This window comes from Lissotriton helveticus, chromosome 12, assembly GCF_964261635.1.
Source record: "Lissotriton helveticus chromosome 12, aLisHel1.1, whole genome shotgun sequence".
Lineage (NCBI taxonomy): Eukaryota > Metazoa > Chordata > Amphibia > Caudata > Salamandridae > Lissotriton > Lissotriton helveticus.
The window spans coordinates 519,090,475-519,111,356 of NC_136073.1; positions in this window are offsets into that span (position 1 = coordinate 519,090,475).

Sequence of the window (20,882 nt, forward strand, 5' to 3'; positions counted from 1 at the left end):
ACTGAGCCCACGATTACTCTCAGTACTGCGAGGGGCGCGTAGTAACAGCACAGAGCACAGGGGTAGTAGAGAATACATTGCACTAAGGGCACATGCGGACAGAAGCAGATCAACACCGGAGTGGAGCACGATTACCAGGACAATAAACATCAAAACTGAACGACCATGACATTCTCAGAAGTATGCACTCCCACTCAAAAATTCATTGAAAATCTGCTCCTGGAATATCAATGGGCTGGGAGATAGGACCTCGGACCCAGAACTGCAAGCTTACCTGCAAAAATGCGATATCATTTCACTCCAAGAAACATGGAGCGAAGCACCGACGGCACTGCACGGCTTCAACATGCTTCACCTACCGGCAATTAGAAACGCCAAATTCGGACACAAAAAGGGAGGTTTAGCTACATACAGTTCTATAAGTAGTATCTACTCAGCAGAACCTTTACCATACAACTTAGCGCCACCAAACGAGATACAAGTAATCCGAATTACTTTACAGGGGAGGATAAGAAAAGAACATATAATACTTATGAACCTCTATCTGCACCCACGTCACAAAAATAAAGGGAGTCATCAATTAAAGGAGGAGCTAGTGAAAATTATAACAGAGGAGAAAACAAATAACTGGATAATCACAGGGGACTTCAACCTAAACATGCTGAGGAAACGAGTTGTTGACATCAACTCAGATGATGATCCATTTGCATGGGAGGAAATGTCCCAAGACATCAGCACAGATGGAAGACTCACATACACCTCGAAACATCTGTTGTCGCTTTTAGAACAATTGGGCTCACGAGCACTAAATGGCAGATTTCCTGGAGATCGTCTACAAACAGCAACTTTTAACAATGCATCAACAAGGTCTACAATTGACTCTACATTCTGCTCTCGCCATATGTTCACAAGAGTAAAAAAACTACAGCATTGGAAGTGTAGACTTCAGGGAACACTTACCCGAAGAAATCACAATAGAAGATCAATCACTATATAAACTAACCGTAGCAAACACAATCTGCTCAGATTATACTAACAACGAAAGAAGAGTAAAATGTAGAACCAATGATCCCGAGGGACTCCTATCTTCTGCAAAACAACTCTGGGAAAAAGGGAAAGCAGCCAACTCCGACATAATTGCAGGCTGGGAGGAATTCACAAACGCCCTATGTAATAGCTACGGAGATTCAAAGGGGCATTCTCAAAGTAGGAGAATTAAGTTCCATCAAAACCTACGGTCAGGCCCATCTTACGGAACAATGTTAAACTAAAACAGCTAAAAGTACGGATAAATAACACACTGCGAAGTCTGAAGAACGATCACTCAGCACTGCAAGAATTGCGGCAGTTGAAAGCTACCCGCAAAAAACGTATAAGGCAAGATAAAAAGGAAGCAGAGGAATCCCTTTAGGCTACACTCCTGTACGATATTAAAAGCAGCCCACAGTTTTGGAAAAAGATTAATGCCCTATCTAACCTGCAAGGTCAGCACATCAGCTCCAATATCACTGAAGAAGCTTGGATAAACTACCTCGAATCCCATTTTAACAAAAAACAGACTTCCGAAATTGGCCTAAATAAACCCGGGCCCAGCATGGAAACCCACCTGCATCCGGGACACCTCAATAAAGAACACGGTCAGAACCTCACAATCACAAAGAACCATGTTTATAAGAGAATTTTGAAGGGTAGGCGAGAGGGAGCTCCTGGCCCAAATGGGATCCCGCCTATACTGTTCAAACAAGATCCTGAATTTTGGTCCATAGTCCTAAAACCGATTTTTGATGAAATCCTACAGACATCAATAATATCAGCATCGTTGAGGGGCTCAATAATCTCACCTATTTACAAAAAAGGCAACAGGAGCGACCCAAAGAGCTATCGGCTGGTAGCTCTTCTGGACAATGAGGCCAAATATTACGCTGGGGTTTTTCTACAAGAATTAACAACATGGGCCACAGAAATCAAAGCAATAACGTATAATCCGACTGGTTTCTGCAGAGACATCGGCACTGCTACTAACATCTACGCCCTCTCACTAATGATTGATACTGCACTTGTAATCAAACAGCTTCTATACATCTGTTTCATTGATTACAGTTCAGCATTTGATCATATAAAGAGAAATATTCTGTGGCACAAACTAAAAATGTTAGGTATCTCACCATTACTCCTGAGACAACTTATTCTTTTGCATAGTAACACCTGGGTACAAGTAAAGGTGGGGGCAGGTGACCACCTATCAAAAAAGATCAAAACAACTTCAGGACTAAAACAAGGGTGCGTACTTGCCCCGACACTTTTTAATCTATTTATGGCCGAGCTTTAGTCCAACTCAATGGAATTAATGCGCACGCCCCGAAGTTAGGAGGTCATCAGCTATCTAACATTCTATATGCAGATGATTTAGTACTCATCAGCAGGGGTATACAACCATTACCACGCAACTTTTACAACAACCTACCATTACCACGCATTTTTTACAACGCAGATCCATTACAACGAAATACCATTACAACGCATGTATTTACAACGCAGGTACCTTTACAACGCATACCATTACAACGTAAGTATTGGTAAGTATATAATTTTATTAAAAATATTATAAGTTTGGGTTTTTGGGTAAAGGGGTATTTTTAGGGTTCAGGGTCAGTTTTGGGTTTTTGGGTAAAGGGGTATTTTTAGGGTTCAGGGTCAGTTTTGGGTTTTTGGGTAAAGGGGTATTTTTAGGGTTAAGGGTCAGTTTTGGGTTTTTGGGTAAAGGGGTATTTTTAGGGTTCAGGGTCAGTTTTGGGTTTTTGGGTAAAGGGATATTTTTAGGGTTCAGGGTCAGTTTTGGGTTTTTGGGTAAAGGGGTATTTTTAGGGTTTAGGGTCAGTTTTGGGTTTTTGGGTAAAGGGGTATTTTTAGGGTTTAGGGTCAGTTTTGGGTTTTTGGGTAAAGGGGTATTTTTAGGGTTCAGGGTCAGTTTTTAGTTTTTGGGTAAAGGGGTATTTTTAGGGTTCAGGATCAGTTTTTAGTTTTTGGGTAAAGGGGTATTTTTAGGGTTCAGGGTCAGTTTTGGGTTTTTGGGTAAAGGGGTATTTTTAGGGTTCAGGGTCAGTTTTTAGTTTTTGGATAAAGGGTATTTTTAGGGTTCAGGGTCAGTTTTTAGTTTTTGGGTAAAGGGGTATTTTTAGGGTTCAGGGTCAATTTTGGGTTTTTGGGTAAAGGGGTATTTTTAGGGTTTAGGGTCAGTTTTGGGTTTTTGGGTAAAGGGGTATTTTTAAGATTAAGGGTCAATTTTGGGTTTTTGGGTAAAGGGGTACAGGGTAAAAATTAAATACAATTAAATTTAAATTACATTAAAATAAAGTAATGACATTAAATTAAATTCAATTAATTAAATTAATAAAATTTATTAAATTAAATTATATTAATTTTAATTAATTTACATTAAAAAAAATATTTTAAACTTACCAATACTTACGATGTAATTGTATGCGTTGTAAAAGTACCAGCGTTGTAAATACATGCGTTGTAATGGTACTGCGTTGTAATGGATCCTGCGTTGTAAAAATTGCGTGGTAATGGTAGTCGTGGTAAAAGTATGCGTTGTAACGTCATACATCCCATCAGCAGGACACCCATAGAACTACAACACCTGCTGGATACTACACTTCAATACTCAGACATCAATAGACTAAGCATCAACTAAGATAAAACAAAAGTCATGTGTAAACCAACAGAAAACAAAAACAAAGTATAACTGGCACCTGGCAAAAGTTAAACTTGAAGTCGTACAAGAATATAAATATCTGGGAGTCATGATTGATAGCAAAGGCAACTTCGAAGCACAATGCGAGGCAATAAAAAAGAGGGGATTAACAACAGCGATTGCACTAAGAAACTTGAAAAATACAACCGCTGGGCCAAGCTTTCTCCCTCTGACCAAGATGATACAGGCCAAACTTATTCCATCAATCACATATGGAAGCGAAGCTATGAGAGGGAGGGACGCGGAAACATTGAATGGCATCATCGCCAGAGAGCTGAGAATAATATATGGGTGGCCTGGATACACATCTCCTGCGCAAATGCGGCTCGAATTTGGGATACAAAGACAGGAGCTAGCCAGAAAAGTAGCTTTTGTTAAAACCTGGTTCAAGATCAAAAAGGGGCAGCCAGAAACATTAAACTTCTACTTGTGGAGAGAAGTAGAAACCATGGAAACCTGCCCAGCCAGACATTTTCTGGACACTGCACTTGATCAGCTGGGGTTACGGCAACTCTGGGCAACGTCGGGGACTATGGCAAGCTTCAAAAAAATTGTGAACAACATCATTAAAAAAGAGTCCATTTTACAAGACAAAGCAGCTTTGGCGGATCGTTCACATGGCTGGCTCACTATTCAATCTTACACTAAAGAGACTCCTCAAGCTTGTCTACTAGCCAACTTCTCTAAAGCCACCAAAGAGAAGTTTTTGAAATTTAGGTTAGGAGTATTACCAACAGCATACCCTCTGCCACCTTGGCTGCACCCGCCTAAGCCAGCAACGTGCCGCCTGTGCAGGGAAAGAGATGAGGACATAGTCCACATCATTACCATCTGCCCTGAGCTGATGCGGGAACGCCGGTCACTTCTTAGACCCATTTTTAACAAAAACCAAATACGGACGTGCCTACAAGCAGTGCTTGCAAGCTTCTTAAGCAATGACATTCAATTAAGCTGCTACTTGGTAACATTTTTAACTGCAGCAGATCTTCGATTAAAACAGCTATCATCGGATCATCGATGAAGCTGTACTGGAACAGGGATGGCGACGACCTGTCAATCCTTTGCGCTCACATCTGTGACTTTGTTTTTAAGCACATAATTTTTAAGCATTTTTTTTTTGATAACCTTGAAGGCCTCGGCACTCACTGTTCAGACTAAGCTTATGAAGCAAGTCTAGCAATGTAGAAAACAAGTTATTCTCTTATGAAGCAAAACACTCAGTCTAACTCGAAACAATATCTAAAGTGTGTGCCGTGTGCAAAAGAAAGCAAAAGGTAAAATTGCATTTAAACTTCTAATAAGCTCATGCTAACTTAACACTGTATAAATGAAAGGCTCAGCCCCACTACACCCTCTTTTGATGGGAGAAAAGATAAGAAATGTGGGCAAAGCAGGAACGCAGAGTTCAAATTCGAGAGATAGAATCAAGTTCAAATTTGCCATAATGAAAAAACGGGAGCAAACTCCAAATTTTAACAAAACTCCAAATTAGTAATTACTTTTGGGCATAGTAAAGCCAATATGCCTAAAAAAAGAATAGTAAAAAAAATCTGATGTCCAACATGTGACTCCAGTCGTGAATAAGAGAGTAGGATATGCAACTCACTCCGAAAGTGTATATGCACAGTACGTTGCAACAGTCTCCAACAGGAAGTCATTGTTCTCATCTGAAAACATTTCAGCCATCCAATTTAATAACGGGAATGAACATACATGTTCCTCAAGAACCGGGGCCTCTAGTACCATCAGAGGACAACTCGGGTTGACTTCAATAGAACTGCGTGCCAAGAAATCATGCGCCGCTGCAAAAATATTCCAACGTCCCAAGACCCCATGCATCGCCATAATCCCGCCGCCGGAGCAAAGCAATTCATGAGCAACTAAGGGGCTCATCCGTTGATCATAATCTGCATTGGGAGACACCGTACTGCAGAGAGACAAATCCAGAGCCCATTAAAAAAAGCAGCTCAGGCAATGAAAGACAGGCTGGACGCATGTGAAAATAGGAAAATCGAAACAATAATCAACAAGCCGCACTCAATGTAGCAAGAGGCAGCGCTCCATTGAAATTAAGCCTTCGGTTGCGGAGCAGCAACAGCCAGGGGCAAATCGTCTCGTGGCACAGGATGGGCATCCATTCTGAAATAAACAAAGTAGTAGAAGCACTCCACCAACCAGAGCAAGCATCAAGGGAAATCCACCAAAGAGGCTGGAGAAAATCGAATGAAAAAATGCCGGGAACACACCGAATATAGTTTGGAAAGAAGTCACAAGGCCACTACTAACAGCTTTAAAAAGGTGAGCCAGCCCTGTTGTCGGGGAGGCATTAAATATAGTGTGAATTAACTCCCCGAAATGCAGGGGCAGATCGGTATTTATTAAGGCATGCACTTCTGTGCGGGTGTTAGCCACGTGAAGGACAAATGTTTCACGGGCAGAAGTAAGGGCGACTCCTTTCTGGGACAAAAGAGCTCTTATTCGACTCATCTTGTCGAACTTTGCCTTCAAGGTCGGGATCGACGGCCAGATGGAAACATCCAACTTCCCATGTGGAGGAGGAAACATTACGTTTTTACAACAAACTACACGTTGGGAGACCGGAACGATGTAAGGAATTCCTGCCAACATCCGACAACAATCTTCATTATTTAAAAGTAAATAACTACCGCTTGCTAGTAATGTGAATGTGGGTGTGATAGCAGGTGTTGGTGTACCTTTTAAGACACAGGCCAAATTAGGTGCATTCTGATTACATGAGCCATGCAATTGGATATTCCTACACACTAACGATTGATCAGGTGTTGTTGTGCAATCTTCGCCATTCAAATAAACCTCTTTTCCCTCCCACAGGCACCTATAGGTAAATGGTAGTGACCAAGCTTCATGGAGATAAGCGGTACCCAGAGGTTCATACCTGCCAATAGCATAGCACTTCATGCAAGCTTCGAACTTGAACAGAGGGAAAGGTAATGTTATTAGCCCATGTACGAGTCACACAGTAGAATTTGTCTCGGCCACAGAAAACGGGAAAGGTTCTAACTTTTCAATATGTAACTTAGAAAAAGTTGCATCTTTCATTGACATAAATTACTGATCGTCAGTCAAATTAAAAGGGGCAAATAATGAGGACGTGTTCATGTAGTCCAAAGGCACTTTCCCAGCCTTTAACGTTTGAAAAGTCCATGCAAACTGCATAATGGAACACAATTGATTTTGGCCATGGTACAAAACAGAGACATCTTCTTTCACAATATCAACAACAGACAAAACAATATTATCTAATGTGTAAATGAGGGAAGAAAGCGTGTTAATGCTGCTATCTACAACTGCTAGCACTTTTTCTAAATTTGCTTGATCTATAGCTCTTAAGCGGGAAGCAGCCTCAATCTGGGACAGTTTCCAAACTACGTTGTAAATAGCATATACCCACCTTTTGGATCTGCCAGAAGCAGGGCCCTTGACAAAATCATTCAGATCAACATCGTCAGTCAATTTGGACAAATGAAGCTTAACTGACGCTAAAGTGGAGTGTTTGAGCCAATTCTGACACAGCTTGCCTACGGAATAGGTAGTTACAGAATGGTCACTCTCAAAGCGGGGATGTACCCTAACCTGTGTGTAGCCAGTGGCTAAATCCAGAAAACGATGTTGACAAGAATCTGCACTTCTTTGCCACAACAGCCAACACTTAGGATCCAAACTGGATATGGTAAAAGTAGAATTCAGCAACAGGGTCTGTAATTCCCTGATAGAAATACTGGTATTATTATCCCAATCGGGGTACTCTTCCAATTCTGGAATTTATTTTTTTTGTAGTAGCCAATCCAAAGCAGGTGGTTTGTGAAATAGTCGAATTAAAAAACAACATGTGGTTCGGGATGAGACATGCACGATGCAAAGCCTCTGTGCCTTGCACTTGCCAACTTTTAGAACCCCAAACAGATTTAAGATCAAATGTATCTTTTCACAGTTCATAGCCCCCAATAGCCAATTGGTCGAGAAAGGACTTGGAATATAATAATTTTGTGTGGGTAAGTCTAACTTTGGAAGAGGATTTCTCTGTCATCTTAAAATAAAATGCATTAGGATTCGACTGATTGAAATCAGTAAAATAAGTAAATATCTTTAAAGAGAATTTGAGCTGCCTTCCACAGGAGCAGGGCAATGTTCCCATTGCATATAATTAATCATATTTCTCCTTGTGTTTGCCTTATGTAGGTAGTGATGGATAACAGAACAAATCACCATAATTAGCTGAATCTAAGTATAAATCCTCAGCATCAAAAGCAGCATAATATTTCAAATCTGAAAACAAAGCCTCTATGGCTTTAACATCCCAATCATCAGAGCGTATATTTTCTTTTATCACATCCCCCATAGAAACTCTTAGTACATTCTGGACATTTATAACCTCTGTGGGACCAAGAATTTGAAATTTAACAGCATCCCATACAATCCCATCTAAAACAGGCCAAGCAGTAATGTTTACAAAACTCAGGTCCCTCTTTAATCTGTGTGATGAAGAATGGGGTGCCAATGTTCCATTAATATGTCGAATAGCAGACCTCTCCTCAACGTAGTGTCCATTTACAACACGGAAAAAATACACCACAAATCCAATTGACATAAACAAAAAAATTGAAAAAAGAACCAACCAAATGTAAGTCCAAGGAGGAATCAAAAAATGTTTTTTAAACCATGTTGCAAAAACAGAAAGTTTTGAAGGGGACTTCGATGTGGTAGAGTTAGAGTCAAATGTAAATCTGGACTCATTGGCCAAACACGTTTGTAAATTGAACATCGATAGGTCTGTGGGGTAAGTATACTCAGTCTCATCAAGATGAGCATCAGGTGTGTAATTCAATAAAGGACTTGAAACTGCAGGCATCTCAAAGGCAATGTCAGGCCTGTTGTTAGGAGCCGGAGCCAAAACAGAATTTCTCAGTATCGATGGACAGGAGACCGCAGGCGTCATACTAAGAAGAATCGGACACTCTGTGTAATTTAACATTGTCAATGGAGATGTGCCTTTTTTCCTTTTGACCTGGAAGTGGAGGTAAAATGACTGTTCTTGTGCCCTGCACGCCAAGTACAGGAACTGGAGCTCGATATGAGGGACCAAATTCTTTCTTATTCTCGATCTTCTCTCGGACCAGTTCACCAACTCGGGGTAGCCAGCCAACTACCGGAATCTGCAATGCAGCATCAGATGTGGAGGGCAAGTGTTCCTTTGCAAGACTGTCTCTCATCTCTTGTAGATTCTGTAAAACATTACAACGTTCATCTACGTCAAAGGGGGCAGCAGCCGCCACCTGGTCTAGACCTTCAAGGTCCGGAACAAACATTTTCATACCAAAGAGCATCTCGTATGGGGTCCGCCCACCCAAAGATCTTCTAGGGATATTATTAAGTGAACGGTGTATGCTATTGAGATGGGCCAGCCAGTTCCTGCCGGTACCTATAACCCTAGTTGTCAATGATTGCTTTAAGTCACGGTTCATGAGCTCCACAACACTATTACCCTAAGGTCAGCATGGAGACGAAAATTTGACTTGGACCACCAATGAACTCATGGCATCCTTGTACGCCTTAGAGGCGAATGCTGGACCCTGGTCCGAATGGAAGGTGCCACGCGCAAAAATTCCCACAAAGACACGCAAATCTCTTATGACAGTTCGTGGATCAGCACTTCGGTGGGGCCACACCCATACAAAGCGCGTGCAAGAATCAACTGCAACTAAGGTACTTATACGCATTATCTGAAAAAAAAGGACCGCAGTGGTCCAAATAAACACAACCAAGTGGTTTATTGTAAATGTACAACTGTGTTTGGGGAGGACGCGCAGCAGATGAAGGCTTGATCTGCTTACACATGTCACATTGAAAGACATAATCACATGTCTGTTTATACAGTCCCCGCTACCAAAAGCGAAGTTGTAACTGAGATACAGTGGCCGAAATGCCCGCATGAACGGATGCAACACCCTTGTGGGCAGCTGTAATCAGTGCTGACCTGCGGTCCGAATAGGGAATCCATTTGTCACCAACATCTGGTATTTTCACATAAGGAACTTTATCAGGACTTAAATGATAAGAATACTTTGAAGGAAATCCAGTTGGATATTTACTTCCCTTCTCAGTAGCGGCACTTGCTGCCAAGATGTCATCATCAGTCTTACTTTTGGAACGTGTAACTGCTGCAACCAAATATGACAAAACTGCTGTCTTCGCGGCATCTACGGCCAAACTATTGCCAACAGCGTGAACTTCCACACGCTGATGACCATTAGTATGAATTACAGACACGAGTGGCAGTTGCTCTTTAAGTTAGCCACTCGAACCCAGATCATTTTGTGTTTTATTGTGCTACCTTTGGAATCACGATAGTCGTTCTGAGTCCAAAAGAACAGATTGTCATTGTAAGACTGGACACAGTAGTAAGAGTCACTCACAATAAGAGTAGTCACACCAGGGTCTGCGTACTCCAATGCAAGCATCAGAGCACCGAGCTCCGCTAACTGGGCAGTACAGTCCCCTAACGTCTGTGTATGCATGACATCAGACTTGAATTCTCCATTCACCATGGTACCAACTACAATAGCGCAAGCTGAGACGTATGTGTGCTTAGACCCATGCACGACTTGCGCGGAACCGTTAGTGTAAATGATACAATGGAAATCCTTCAAAGGGCGCATAGTCAATGGGGCAGGATGAACTAATTCATACTGCAAGAACTCCTGCGACCGTAAGGAGGAGTCAAAAATGAACGTGACATCCGGAGACGTCAATGATGTCAACCATTATATCCACCGTGGGTGCAAAGCTTTAGAATTAGGCACACTGGCTTTCGTCACTGCCTCCAAGGCAGGAAACAGGGTAACAACTAACATGCGTTTTCCCTGCGACAGTGAGCGTTCCTTCAGAATCGCCATTTGCTCTGCTGTCAAAACTTTTTCCAAGGTGGAAAACCGCATTTCAGCCGAAGTGTACAAGTGTGACTTGTAAGCGATAGGTATTGTGTCACCTTCGTTAAAAGTAAGGTATGTAAAACCCACCGCCCAAGGGGCGATTCTTATCACCAGGTTGATGTGGTTATGACGAGTCAGTAAGAATTTAGATTCTAGCAGATCAGCCTGCAAAGATTGCACAATGGCAGAATGTTCAGGCAGCCAGCACGATTTGGTAAAAGTTGGTTGTATCAAAGCATATAATGGCTTGATACGCTGGGCATATTCAGGAATGTAAGTACGCCCGAAATTCAAAAGTCCCAGCAAGGATTGCATTTTTTTCAGTGTTTTTTTTCTTTTTCTTTTTTTTTTTTGTCCTCATTCGCCACCTAGGTTTTTATGGTGGGATCAGTAGGTTAACAAGCAACATTCTGCCTCAGTTTTTTTTACAACTGGCTGGGACAGAATTGGAGTGCAGACCTCATTCCTCAGCAATAATGCTCCAACCAATAATGCTTACCAAAATAAATCCACGAGGAGGGTGCAATTTATAGCCAAGATGCCACTGGTTTAACCACCAGCGTGCGGCTATGCCCAAGAGTGGGTTTGATGGCTTAATCATCGGACCCGGGAAAAAAAAAAAAAAAAAACCCCGGTCACTCAATGAACCCACTTCAACAGATGCCAAAAAGCTCTTTTATATGGGTTTCCAGATCTAAGCAAGTCCAACCTAGAGACCTGCAGCGCAGAGGCGTACCAGTCAATTACTGAAGGAGGTAAGGGGTCTTTCCATCTTCTGCATATCTCCCTTCTAGCAAGCAGAATAGAGTAAAAGACTAACTTCTTCGCCGAAGTGGAAACCCCTTCTAACATTCCAAAAATCACCAGAGATAAGTCCAAAACGATGTTGGAGCCTACAGATGACGAAAGAGTCTTACTTATGCCCTCCCAAAATAGGGACAAGTGGGGGCACTCGAAGAACATGTGGGCGTCTGAGGCGGCCACCAGTCCACACTTCGGACAGGCCACCATATTCCCTGATTATTTTCAGTGTTGTAGGAGCGCGCAGTAGTGCACATTTCTCCAAGTAGTGAGGAGCCAATCCTCGACCTTCATTGTTGAGCTCATAGCCCAGGAACAACTCTGTGTACTCTGCAATGTGAGACTTTGCAAAGTTAAATTTGTAACAGAAGTCCGCAACGCGGCACAGATGCGCCCATATCTCATAGTCTGTGAGATAAATGTCATCTACATACGAACATGTATCTGGGTTGATTCTCGGGCAGCAAACACACCTGGACTATTCTTATAGCCCATTGCTAAACGTTTGAATTTTTTCTGTGTGCCAACACTGGTGAAAGCGGTCCATTGACTACTTAATTCAGATAGATTGTGGGCAAAAAAAACATTGGATATGTCATGTGTGGTTTTAAACTTTTACGCACAAGACCATCCACCAGGGCAGAGCAGTGAGTATTCTGTACTGCACAGGTACGGCAATGCGAGTTTAGATGCTCATAATCCAATACAAAACGGTAAGAACCATCAGGTTTGGTCACAGTAAAAAGTGGGTTATTCATCGGAGACACACAAGTTTCAATCACACCTTGATATTGTTCAAGGATTTCTGCGACCGAAGCTTTCGCTTCACACTGCATGGGATATTGAGGTTGAGGCTGTGGCATAGACCGCAAGGGAATCTCAGGTTGGGGGAGAATTAATCCCAACCACAGTGAGTACGGTACAAGACAGGCGCAAGGGCCTTAGCCCACTCTTCTGCAAAATTCAACGCATGCTCCCTTGACACTGTGTGCACAAAACTAGAGAGGATTACCTCCTCCCCTCTCGGAGCTGCAAGAACAAAAGGTGAGGGCCAGTCTGCCTCCGCTAAAAAAATGTTGTATGTAGTTGTAAGATTTTTCCAAAATACCCCGTTTATGGTACGTTGTATGTCACCTTCAGTAGTGGACGCAGGGCCTCTCGCACTATGGTCATCTCCGCCGTGCTGTCCAACAGCATCAGCGCACACGTCTGATTCCGAAGCTGCGTTCTCACAATCTGTGGCATATCTCGCTGTTAAAGTGGCAACTTTATTTTTCTGATATTTCCGTCCTTCGGGCGGGGTTGGTCGCGACTCTGCCGGCCACCCCTGCCTCTGCCGCCGCCTTCGCCACCGGACGATGAGGCCGATATGTCCAGTAAAGAATGAGGAGAACGTTGATCAGGTGACTTAATCGTAGTGCGGTCGCGCAAGTCATAAAAGAACTTAGTAGACGCAGGCACTGGTGACGCTGGACGGGACTCCTGTTTCTGTTGTTGTTTTCCTTGTTTCTTGTTTTTGTTCCAATATTGTTTTGGAGCTTCGGGTTGATCGTCTTTTTCAGACTACGACCCCTGAGTCTGTTTTTTATCTTTAGTAGAAAGGGCTTGACACCTAAACTATTACGGCCTATGGTCTTATAAGCCGCCGTAATAATTCTCGGCAACTAACTGGGTTTATCGGAATTGGGGACATTGCATGAGGCATAAGACACTTGGAAGTTTACCTCGTCTCCCTTTATATTCGAAAGAATGAGATTGGAAACTACATAAAATGAGCCAACGAGTCTCATTCCCAATTCAACCGCAGCCTCAGGTCTGTGTTCATCTTGAACATGTTTAATGACCATCGGCAGGACAGCCATTGACGGAGTGCCAAAGCACCTCGTGTACACTGCTGCAAAGATTCTACCCCATGACTCGCAGACACCGGCTTCAGGTACCAAGTCCTTGGGCAAACTAATTGTAAGAATTCTGTATTTTTCTACAGGACTCGAATTAGGAAAAATTGCTTCTAGCTGGTCAAATTTCTTGGCAAGCCAGAAAGGCATATCATCCTTATCCTGGGTATGCTTGCCTATAACCACATTAACCATGACGGGACTAAGCTTCATCCCACTCGGTCCAGCTGGGAGCGCCGCAACACCAGGGGCCCCACCCTGGAAATTGCAGGTAATATATTGAACAAAGGCCCTAATAACTCCAATTGCGGAGGTGTATAGTGGCCTCAACTCAGCAACGGGGACTACCCCCGCACGAGGATGCGGTGTAAATCCAGCCAAAAAAGGCCAATAAGCACCTGGAATGTACAAAGGACCTAATCTAATCGCCGTTAAACAGTGGGAAAGGGCGCCATTAAACCAAACATGGCGCTGCCATGCAGAAATTGGAATTTCCTGTGTCCTATAAGGAACATATTCTCCGGGCACAACTGTGTGAGTGTAAGTGTGAAACATCTGAGTAGCCACATCCACAGCTGGAAATGTCACCCATGATTAGAAAATCTCAAATGGGTAAGCTACCTCAGCACTCACCACTAAAATAACCGCCATGTCCTCCAAGCCAACGTTATAAGCCTGCAAGTGATTGCGGACCACAATGCGACTATGCTGCGGTATGTCAACGTTAGCCATAGCGACAAAGTTAAGTAAGGTACAATGCAAATCAATGTAGCACAACTGGGTAGTAACTCAAAAGGAAAACCGTTTTTAAAGATTCAAGCTTGAAAAGACCTATGTAACTATAGGTAGGTTTATCTGTCACCACTGTTAACCGGAAACAATAGTGAAGGGGTTAAGGACTGATATAAGCACTACTCAAGCATCATGAAATAAGACCACCAGCGTAAGGGTTTCATGTTGCAGGGAATCTGCTCAGTCACCGAACTGTGCACAGAGACTCAGGACCTCAGTGAATTAGGGTGTGTCAAAAACTCACCTTAGTACCCAAAATCCCCTACCAGACTAGCATCAGTGTCTCATTAGCTCTTCGTCCTATAGCAAAGTCACCAATGATTAGACAACCCAGAACATGCAACTTAGGATACCTCAGGTAAGGTGGGAAACATGAACACTCTCTCGTTATACTCTCATACCAGTCCAGAACAGGGAGTAAAAGGAGACAGGAGCAAGTTTAAAATGTTTATTTTAACGCCGTGTTCTCAGGTGCAGCATCTTAGGTAATACAAGCAGACATATGATAAGGAATAGGATTGTCAGCATAGTTACTATTCCATAAAATACAAAGGGAGAAAGCATGTTATAATGCTAAATGGAAACAGGTTAAATACATACCTATATTTCATCCTCCCTTGCTAGTAGGTTATTTCTATCTAAAGAAGGTCTCTTAGGCTTGCATAGGCGACCCCATAACTCAGAGTTTAGCAGGAGTGAATAACATTGAGTTCTGCACAAGCTCTCAGCATACGAATGTTCTCCAAGTGTGTTCAATCATGCTTACACAGTGTATTATTAAAGGCACCAGTATCTGAGCTGTCCACAGCTGCATATATGTTATGTCTAGAAAGTGCGCTAATCAGTTCGAACAACAGCAACAGTGATGATAACCTTGAAGGCCTTAGCACTCACTGTTCAGACTAAGTTTACGAAGCAAGTCTAGCAATGTAGAAAAACAAGTTATTCTCATATGAAGCAAAACGCTCAGTCTAACTCGAAACAATATCTAACGTGTGTGCCGTGTGCAAAAGAAATCAAAAGGTAAAATGGCGTTTAAACTTCTAATAAGCTCATGCTAACTTAACACTGTATAAATGCAAGGCTCAGCCCCACTACGGTAGATTTTTGTGTTGATATGTCCATTCCTAAACCCCCTTTTTCCCCATACCTGTTAGGTGTTCCAGGCAGGCCCATATTAGTTTTCCTTATGTTATCCTAACTGTGCATGACACAGGCCACATTAGTGTTGTACACATCACTACATAAACACATTTGCTTCTGTGCCACTTGATATTTTCACACAGAACCTGCAGTTGTTTCTGGGGTTTAGTCTGAGCAGCAGACAAGGTCAAACAGCAATGTCCCTTGTTATTTTTTCTGTTCAGTCACTCGCACCTAGACACAACACAGAAATGCAGCTTTTGTATAGGAACATGGGAATCTTTCTATATAGGTATGCACAGCAATATAACACAGAGAGAGAGACAGATATATCCTGAGAGAAGATCACAGCTGTATCTGAGATGTAGAACGTACATCTGTGTATGCTAATGTACGGGGTCCACTTCTAAACCCAGAGATCTTTGCTGTATAATAATTGTTGATTCTGTAGAAAGGGAGGGGTTTAGGCTATTCTGTCTTATAATATGGCAGGGCTTTTCACAATATATGGTTTATTGATAATGCTGATGGTTTTATGTTAGGCAATTGTTTTCGAATTGTGGCACTTATACTGCATTTCAAAGCATGATAGTTTAAATGAACATTTCAAACTTCCTTTGTGTCTCTATATTATCTTATTGTGGACAAGTATGTGAACAAAAGGGTGTGTCCTGTCACCGTGATCCCTGGGACAGTCGAGAGTGTTGTGTTCTGGGGTGTCAATTCACGTGTTGCTCTAGTTATGGGTAGGAGGTCAAGTGAGACACTATAGCTCGTTGACTCGGGCTCATGGCACTGAGTTGGTACAATGACTCGGTCCCTAACTACTGATGTTCTATGGTCCCAAGCATAGTTTTGTTCCTGAGCAGAATAACTGCAACAAACCCCCACCAATTTTATAATAAGTATCCCCATGCCCCCCCCTTCACTCCTTCATATACTATTCAAACCTTTACATGTGTTATGGAGATCTATGTACCCACAGCGGAGATTCTCATACATGAGAGAGGAGAGGGATATGAATTTGCATCTTTCCTATCCTGAAGGCTCTCCACTGGCTTCCAATTGCAGGATGATCTTCTTACAAGACATTAGGCATCCCTAACAAAGCAGTAAATGGCAAAGGATGAAAGATTCCTTCAATCAAATAGTGAAATACCTCCACACTAGCACTTATGTTCCTGGCTGGCACCATATGTCCAGGAATGCAAGCTCAGAGGAACAAAACCATTTGTGACACTACTTTCTCTATTCAAGCTGCCAAATTTGGAACTCCCTACCTGCAAAGCTTTGAGCCACGGAGAAACACTTGTAGTTAAGAAGAATGGCTATCAGTGGTTTATTCCCAACCTGATCTACCAAAGATCCTGTACGAGTGTGTTCACAAAAACGAGTTGAATGACAAATAATGGCCTCACTCTGCACAAACAGAGTCCCTGCAACTAACCACTAATAATCAAATGAGGACCAGATTATTCCAATTCCCTTACAAACATACCCATTCTAAACTCAAGGAAGAACCAGTTCAGTAAGTACTTTGCAAGTCTACATTCAATCTTTTGTTGCGGTATAGGCATTTGTCTACATAATTTTACATATTTCAATGTAGCCCGCTATCTGTGAGGATAGGCACTTGAGTGGTCCCAAAATGGGGTTGAAAGTGTTAAACAAAAGCTACAATATAATTCTCCTAGGATTGCATGCAATCTCAAAAGACTCCTTTCCAATTCTTAAATCATGCAAGAAAAATTGGACTTGACTTAAAACTAGTGACAGTCCTTCCTTTCTATCCAATGGCCCTCTCCTTACCCTGCATCCTCTGTATGTCTTACTCTCTCTGACTGTAGCCTACCGTAAGCCGCATGTATGTGTGCCCGTTCTCTATTGCTGTATTTCTGTAATTTTCCCACACCTCACCTCATAGATCATGGACTGCTCTAGTCCCTTGAGGACAGAGTATTGTCCATCAGGTGGTGGAACACCTAATATTCACCACCCTGACAAAAGGTAGTCTGTCAAATTTTGAGGTGACTGCCAGCTCAGTAGTTATCTCTATGCATTGAAAGGAAGCACCATCATTGGTGTTACTTTCAAGGTACAAAACGTTTGGTGGATGTCCCAAAGAGGGAGTTTGTTAGTGAAAAATAAAAAATACTAATAATGCCCACACCCCATGAGTTCTCTTTGTTTTCCTTTCTCTCACCAGCGGGTTTGTCCTAGTGGTGATGGTAAAAAAAAACAAAAAAAAAACAACAGAACATTCACTCTAAATAAAGTAGGTGATTTGATGTCTTTATTCGGATGAGCTGCAATCCATTGGAGTGTTTGAGGTAGCTTTCCACCGAGAGAGCGAATGGAGGCTACGTCAGCAGAAAGCGGACATTGTCCCAGCCCTAAATAGAGTGATCAGACCATCAATTTGGCGGAGATGTCCAGCTGAAGCTTCATGTATTACCTTTAGGAATATGAAAAGTAGTACTACTTTTCGTACTCCAAAATTACTTATGTGAATTCGGCTATATGTGTTGTCCAATTACTCCTGTGTATGTTCCACATGCAATGTACATTTGAGAATCACACTTCCTTTATACATGCAGAGATTGCAACTATTTTCTGGCACATGTCACATTTAACCATGGAAACTGTGAACAGTTCCTCATATGGTTGCATGATATTTGTTTGTACTTCAATAATTTCTAAATAATTTTTAGACAAACATTTCAAACAATTCCAGAAAAGATTACTTATTATTTTTCTTCTTTAAATAAATGCTCACATTTGGAGTTATTTGTAGAAGAGTTTGGATTGGATTCGAAGTATGGCAGTATCTTATAATTGGCGGTCAAAAAGATAGCAGCATGCACTTAACTCTGTACAAGAATTAAACTGTGAATTCAACTAGCACAAGCAATACAAATCCAAGATCTGCTTCAGTCTCTTTATATCAACCTTAAATAACTTTGAGAATCTAAAGCTGAATATAGACTTCATTTGCAAAAATAATTTCTCTAATTCAGTTTGCATAATAAAACACATTAGAGGGAGTTCTAATAGGGTACTATTTACAGATACTAGTGAACTAAACTTGATTTAAACTGATAGTATACATATACTGAATATTTTACGCTTTAGAATCATTTTCATGATCTACAACATGGGGAAAATGCAGATCATGTAAACTTTTTTTTAAATTACACTTTAATGCAAATGAAATATTCAAAAGATTCCAACATGAAAAACTAAACAATTTTAGTATTCAAAAAATACAATTTAATCATGTAAAGGGATAATTCACACATGAAACTGCCAATTAATTTTGAAAGAGTATGCAAAAAAGGGACTATATCCACTGGAAATGCAATCTGCATATGCATGAAATAATTTGCTGCGGTTTGGACTTTGATGAGAAATGGTTAAAGTGAAATAGAGAGCAATGTGAATATGGAGGGTGCTGTGGAAGAGACACCATTCTTGCTGAAGTTGCACATCCCTCTGGTCTCTTCTGCATTTCAAGATCAGAAGGTGAAATAGGGTAACGGCCTTAAAGGACATGCCGTGCAGTAAAACATTTCGTGCTATTCATAGATGAGATCATTTTGCAAACAGAAAAAAACTGCTTTGAAATGACCTTCGAGAATGAGATACAGCGGCCATCAGATTATTGCGTTTGCATACATAGAAAACATATACATAGAATGTTGAACCTTACATTTTTCAGAAGTGTTAACATGACTATATCTACTTACATATGGTTTAAGGAATTTAACTTTCTGAAGTGCAAACCATGCAATTTTTTGTTTTTTAAAGTTTAGTGTTGGAAATGTTATTGTCCCTCAGTAGCTACAACAGGAGCAATGGGCACCAGTGAATAAACTGCTTTGTGCACCCTCATTTACAAAGAAGCAGGGCACGTTTCTATTGTTTACTTGCCTGGCCTGCTGTATGTGCATGCCCTTTGACATGACTGGCTTAGCAGTGTATACAATGCATTGAAGTCTGCAATCTTAGTATAAAAACATGTCTCTAGGGTAAACATCATTTACAACGCGGTGTTTACACCGCACTACCTTTGCCACGCTGCCATTACAACGCAAGTCCTTACTACGACTTGCTCTGGATGTCGCTGTTGGTTAAGGAATATTGTAATTTTATATTCCAACACCTTCCCTACTGTTACGTGGACTGGTGTTGGAATATAAAATTATAATAATCCACAATCCGCGCCCTCCAACGCAAGTCGTTGTAACGACTTGCGCTGTAAAATCCGCGATGTAAAGTACCGCGATCAAAATTATTGCGTTCTACTATCATACATCCCTCTAATTTCCTTATTACAGTCGAGTTATGACGTATCTAGATTCCTGTAATAAGAAAATATAGCTGCTCATTTCAGTTTAATTAGTTTTATCTTTATTTGCCTAATATAGCCATAAAAGCACAAGGTATATAAATACAATAATATAATAACATGTATAATGAAAGAACGAAAACCCATTCCCTGTAATAAATAGTGCATTCTAAGCATATTAACCCACGTTTAACAATAAACATTTTTACATGCAAACTGATTTTCATATATTTTCCTTGTAACCTTTGAGCATCTAGTATAATTAATTAGCGAAGGCGTGTTTGCGAGCAACGTAGCTATTGGAAAAATATTAGAGTTAATTTGGGTTGTCTGATATTAACCTCACGTAAAATTGGGTCTACAAAGAGTTTCCGATGAGAGGTATACAAAGTGCAAAAAAGCATAAGGTGCACTGTGCTTTGTGTCATGACATTGTCACAAGAGCCACTGATTATATTTAAAAAAACAGGATTCCTGATCAGGAAACAGAGACTAAAAGCATAAATGGTATTAAATATTATTCAGGTGAGAAAAAATCTATGCTGAATATTAGGAACGATAAATAGATAAAACTCTAATCCTGATGATAAATGTAAAGGCCAATAATGGCTCTCAATCTGTCATTTATGTACTTCTGCCAGGAGGGTCTTATGGTAAAAATGTAAAAATAAACTTTTAGCAAGCTCTTTTGACTAGTTTAAGATATTATCTGGGTTGGGAAACTACTCCGGGACCCTTAAGGTGGTAAAACGTGTTTCACATACACCAGCCAGGGAATGGAGGAACCATTATCTAAGGATAAAAAGTGAGCAATAATTGCCCTCGTATGGTTTGCATTTTTGGTTCTCCCACACTCTCATCCATGAAAGCAAAGAACGATTTGATAATATTTCATGGTAATAGTAGCAGGGGGGGAGGCACTGCCACCTTACGGCAAGTGCGGCCTTTGATTCAGCATGCTGATTTCAGTATTCACCAGATTGTATTGTTTGCCTGATTTGTGTCACATTCCTTGGGAAAGGTTTTTTAAAAAATGTGTTTCTAACATGTCCTTACTCTATGGCCCGTATGCAGCTTTGGCTGATTGTGCAGAGAGAGCAAGGACTTTTGTTTCCTTGTTTGCTTATTGCCATTGAACCCCTGCCATTTCAACAGGTCGGCAGTTCAGGCACTCT